This window comes from Pinus tabuliformis, chromosome 6, assembly GCF_031772625.1.
Source record: "Pinus tabuliformis cultivar Carrire ecotype Pingquan chromosome 6, CPIR1, whole genome shotgun sequence".
Lineage (NCBI taxonomy): Eukaryota > Viridiplantae > Streptophyta > Pinopsida > Pinales > Pinaceae > Pinus > Pinus tabuliformis.
The window spans coordinates 2022069579-2022075551 of NC_142292.1; the positions used below are offsets into that span (position 1 = coordinate 2022069579).

The window sequence follows — 5973 nt, forward strand, 5'->3', positions numbered from 1 at the left end:
TATATTTATATTCATGGTGTAGACTCGACTTCAGTTCCCTTTTCTTGTGTACTATTGTATTATGATTATACACAAGTGCCAGTTCTATTTATGCATGTTCACTCTGCTGACTGGTGGATTAGAACTATAAGCATGGGACTGTCCTTTGTCTAAATATTTGTGCATCTGCGTATAACCATGGCTTACATTTGTTTCTCTTGCCTTGAGTTTTTTTCCAGGGGTCTACTTCTGTATTGTGGATTTCTGGGGTCAGTTTTGTTTATGTATGTTGACATTGCGGACGGGTAGCTTAAAATTTTAAGCATGAGGTCACAGGGTGTGGATATTCCTCAAGCCATTGTGGTCTAGGAGGAAGTTTGTAACTTAACCAACTGAAGCCTCATTTTCAAGAATTAAAAAAGAAGGCTGAAGCATTTCACATCAAGCCATTTCAGCAGTTGAGAGTATGCTTTGGAACACAACGATTTCTAATCAAATTACAGTCATATTAACTAATACATTCTAAAAAGGAGATCATGAACAAAACTCTGAAATCGAACAGGCCGTTCATGTCGATCTGTATTTTTTCCTAAGACTCCAACAAAACTTCAATGGAGATGAACGTGCTCAACTGGAAACACACATGTGCACACGGACACATGCACGCAGATTATAGGTACATGACGGTAAATAATGTAACGGCTGAAGTAAATAACAGCTTGTCATTTTACTTGGGGACAAAACACCTTGAAACTTTGTCATCCCATCCACAAAGTATATATGGAAAACGCATTACAGTAGTAGGCCACAAAATAAATTGGCTCAACCACCTCCAAGTTCTCTTCATAAGTCTATACAAGTATTGTACAATATATTACAATTCAAACCAAGCATGCACCAAGCAGCTTTCAAAACCTTTTTCAGAAGACCAGTCCTCAAAACTGGCATGAAGTTCCGAGTCTCTGCCTGTGGGTTATGGTCCTGGTTCTTCTTGATGCGACTGCTTTGGGCAGAAGTTCCTGGAAAATTTTAATGAACAAGGTCCAATTCCCCTCACTCATGTCTGAAAACTTTATGCTTTTTGGAGCCACCATACCCATTTCATGGTCACTTTGCGTTGCTCTTAAAGTTGAAACAACTTGCCCTGAATGCTCTTTCCATGCTCCTTTACGGCTTGGACAGTGTTGATTTTGCTGAGGGAAGCAAATACTCCTGGGTGATATAAACTGTCCATGCGATGGGCCTTGTTGCTTCAAAACATGAATTTCTTGCTTGCTCTTGGAAAGCTCTTCCTGCAGTTCTTCCCCTCCTAAATAAGGAATCTCAAACTGTCCATGCGATGGACCTTGTTGCTTCAAACCATGGATTTCTTGCTTGCTCTCGGAAAGCTCTTCCTGCAGTTCTTCCCCACCTGAACAAGGAATCTCTTCCAATTTCGAGAGTGAACAACACCCTCTGGTGGTTTTTGGAGAGGAGCAATTATATGGAAAAGACATTCTAGTACCTCCATGCAAAAGTCTTGGTGATGAAGGATAATTTACAGAAAAATCTTTGGAAACAACACCATGAAATGACCCATTCAAAGCCGAATGATGCTGGAAATCATTTCTTTCCTGGTAGTGACCTGGGAATGTAGATTGAGAGAGCAAGCACGGAAGTCCAGTCACTTCATGTATTTTAGGTAGGGTATTATACCTACTTGATTTCTGAGGATCATGCATCCTGCCAAAGTTCAACCCATTCTCCACATAATTCAGAGAGTCAGCAACATGCTGAAAATCTTCCTCATACTCCATGTCATCAAACTCAAACTGATTTTTTGCATGTTCCTTCTCAGGGAAGGCTTCTGAGAAATTAGTAACCGATTCACAACTAGTGGTAGACATTTGTTGATCTACCTCAAATTTAGCCTGCATACAAATTAGTTCCAGCTCACTCACTTCCTCTTCTACACCATGAAACTATGGACTCATCATTTCACCAATTTCTGCAAGGCAAAGACCAGCAGCGGCAGCAGTTTTTAAGAATGTGGTGCACAATATAAGAATCCTTAAAGATGACTCCCTCAGCATGGGCAACTTCAATCTCAGCATATCTGCATCTTTATTTGCATCAAGCCTATTTATATACTCTAACTCATCCTCTGAAAATGGCAGAGAAGCTTGAGGCCAATGAAGCCACTCAAAGAAAGGATCCTCCAGCGTTTTTGGAAGGCAGAGACCGTGGTCTATAGGTATAAGCTCAACAACATCACTCATTTGAGGATATCTGCCAAAATCTCTTTCCAACCTTTTTACAAGGATGTTGCCAGCATGTCTGTCAGTATTTAATATCCTTATATCTAAAATTCATATCCTATGTACAGCAGCAACAGAGAAGCTGGATGTCCCATGGTCACTGGCATCACAATTATGTATAACAAACTGCTGAAATGAAGCAATTTTACTTGTTTACTTTTTGGGCTTTTGTTTATGGTCATCCCATTGTTAATATTAAAAATTGGATGTGAAATCTTAACAAGCACAGTTGGAGGCACCTTTGCAAAATTTCTGTGATCTAGAAGGTAAGCAGCAACTTCTCGGACACCTGTCTCTCCCACACGAACTGAACTCTTTAGGCCAGGTTGCCCTAGAATCTTTCCAACGTAACCTTTAGGATTATTAGGTGCAAACGGCTCCTCATCTGTAGGCTTTACAATAGCTATACTTTCTCCTCTATTATTACGGAAGAAGTATGCTCCACCAAGCCCTCCATGAACAGGGATTGGATCTACACCACATTCGATTGCCTCAATTGCTTGCTTTATCAATTTCTTCATTCTGGAGCAGCCACTCAAACCACCAATGATCTCCAAAGGTCCACTCCTATCCCTTTGTTGCTGACTATCAGCAACAGGAGAAAGACAAGGAGTGGAAGAGCTTCTATGAATGAGGCTCCTAGTGAGACGCAGAGGAGCATCATTTCTGACCACACTCAGATCATTCTTTAGCACCAAGTCACCAAAGGTAAGAGCACTCTCCTCGGTTGGTACATGCAGTGCGATCTGCATCATCTTTTTAACCGTGTTTGCATTGTCTGACCTATCCAACTCGATACCCAGCACACTGCCTGTGTCTGTTTGAACAAATACCCTCCTCCTGCAACTTTGTCTTCCCACCAAGCTTTTGAGGCCATGGTATTCCCGGCTCGCAACTCCTTCTCCAATGACAACAGCCATTTGAGTTTTCACAGGACAATCCAAGTTGGAAGGCATGTAGGAAGCGTGAGCTTTCCTAGAGTCTATGGTGCTTACAGATGATTTCCCAGGCAAAATTCCACCTGAAAGGTACCTTGCCCGGTTGGAAGAAGAAAGCTTTCCTTCAGTAACAATCATGAATCTAAAGTTCAATTTGATTGAAGAGCCTACAATTAGAAAATACTCATGCTGCTCTTCACACCCCAGCTGTGTTCTAACCCTGATGCTTGAGCATGGGAGATGAAGCAAACTGCAAACGGCTTCCCTGCATGTTAAGTTCACGGAGAATGTGAGCCAAAATATCCAATAAATCCACAAGATACCAATTACTACAATTTGCATTATCAACTGATGGAAACACATTAGAAGGGTGCTTCTAAACAATGATTCGTTTGACTCAGAAAGCTTACGCTTTGGGTTTTATAGTTAGAATACTTTAAGACAATCACCGCATTCCCCACTATAGTCACTGCATTCCCCACTATAGTTAGTTTTAGACCACTAATAAATATAGCACATATCTGAAGTATCAAAATAGATTTTTGGGTAACTAAACTGGGGAGTTGACTTGGTAAATAAAATGTATTTCAGTAAAAAATAATTCCTTAATTTACAAAAAGTTTATTATGTCTATATAATGCAACTTTCAACTGATTTCAAATCTTTTCACTCGATTTCAGCCGATCATGTTTTTTGATAAATTACATTCCAAATATTTGTAATCCCAAATTTTCTGGTGAACACTTAAACCCATTATCAAGGGATACAAAATAATAAAGTAAACACGTAAAGTCCGTAGATTTTACACTGTTGACAAATTTGCCGTAAAATGGCGATTGCAGAAAATAAATTAAGTGTTTTCTTTTCCCTTTGTTTTTTGAAAACTCAGCATAATGTATATGAATATTTTTAGATAAGCTGCTTAAGAAATAAATATTCAGAATCACAACGATTGGGTTGGGTACTAGACTCATCATCGTCAGGGAAGCAGACAGCCAAGAAATATTAGAAAAACAAAGGTTATGGATTTTGGACTGCTCACAAATCTGCTCAGAAATGGGGTTTTGTAACAAAGGTTATGGATTTTGGACGGCTCATAAATCTGCTCAGAAATGGGGTTTTGTAACAAAGGTTATGGATTTTGGACTGCTCACAAATATGCTCAGAAATGGGGTTTACAAAAGGGAAAAAAGAGTGTTATTTCTTCCCTCGTTTCACTTATAAGAGTGTCTACGCTTAGTTTCTTCAAAAATCGTTTCACTTATAAGAGTGTCTACGCTTAGCTTCTTCAAAAATCAATTATACTTAAAGGTCAACTCGGGCTAGGAAAAGTCTGGTAACACTAATCACTAATTGGAAACACCATAATATTGATACTTCTGTGGTGAAAACAGTAAGAAACTAGGTAAAATAAATAAATAAATTGGTACAAAATTTAACCGCTTAAGCAAATATGTTCCTCAGATTTTTTATAAATTGATTAAAGAATGAAAACAGTCTTGACATCTATTTGAGTACATATGTGTAGTTAAAAAAAAAACGAAAAAAACCCTTTATACAAATAACACAAATATTCATTTATGTACATATAAGAAAGATAAAATATGCCCATCAGACACAAATACATGAAATACAAAATCCCAAAATCAAACATCAAATTAAATCAATTAGATAGTCACAAAATCACTAATTTCAGAATTTTACTGCAAGCCAATCAATTCCATTTAAAACGACAGTAACACTGATTTTTCAAGAAAATCGATATTCATCAAAAACCCTTTGGATTTGCATTTGTATTTTTATAACACTGAAATAATTAAAGATCAAAATGGGAGGTTAGCGAAAAATCCTGTAACTAACCTCGACGAGACGAGGGCCACTAAAGGTCGAACGCCGGACCTCCGCCTTTGGAGTCTACTCAGCCAGATTGTCCCAAATCCCGCAGCGTTACATGTCCCCGGATCGAATCCTGCGAGGGTCTGGAATCGGGTTAACAGATTAAACGGCACGCACTTTGGCAGATCGACGGCTGAGATCGGCGCTCGTACGGCCGCCAAAAGATATCAGCGGGATTCAACGCAGATCACAAAGGCCGCTCGTCAACAGTAGACCCTCGCCCTCGCTCACTGTTAAAAGAGAAGCTGCAAGCGCGCGCACACACTGGTTCGTTGGTTCGTTCGTTGAAGAGAAGAAGTTTCTGCAGAATGAAATGCATGACAGCGGTCAACCGGGTCCACGTTGGCAACATCATGCGGACGTGGAGATATCGGATCGGTTGTCGGCTTTAAAAAAATCTCGTCGAGGACGGGGAAACTTATCTCATCTGGCGGCCGCTGCGGGATGTGAACAGTGAAATCCATGTACCTACTTTGTGACGTGGCATGGCGCAGTAGGCAGCACGATCTTATCTAATACGGTAGCGTACATGTCCAGCTGGTATCGATTCTCTATACCCCTTGGGGACCCAACTTTCCATTATTCTACACCATTGACTAGGCACCTTCCGTGATGACATGGCCAGACAGTGACCGTACGATGCGATGACTCTAAATATCTTATAACTAAGGTTTATTTATTTTTATTTGTTTGTCTATTTATTTATTTATATTTATTTAACCGCAGTTGTGTTTAACCTTGTAGTGAGGTTAGGTTACTTTTAGATTGGTGGCCCTCTTGGGAATCCCTTTACTTTTGGTTCTGGGCTCGTTTTTCCTAGCGATACATGCAACTTGGGAGTATACCATGTGCTGTGGAAATTA

At 39.8% G+C, this 5973-nt stretch overlaps 1 pseudogene across 1 annotated transcript; it reads right to left on the reverse strand.

Annotated features, from left to right (window-relative positions):
- Positions 1–666: 666 nt before the first annotated feature.
- LOC149267370 (phosphatidylinositol 4-kinase gamma 7 pseudogene) lies at positions 667–5476 on the reverse strand (annotated as a pseudogene). The gene is made up of 2 exons (XR_016260783.1): positions 5075–5476; positions 667–3479 (listed from the first exon to the last, which is right to left on the reverse strand). The product of XR_016260783.1 is annotated as a phosphatidylinositol 4-kinase gamma 7 pseudogene (transcript).
- Between the last annotated feature and the right edge of the window lie 497 nt (positions 5477–5973).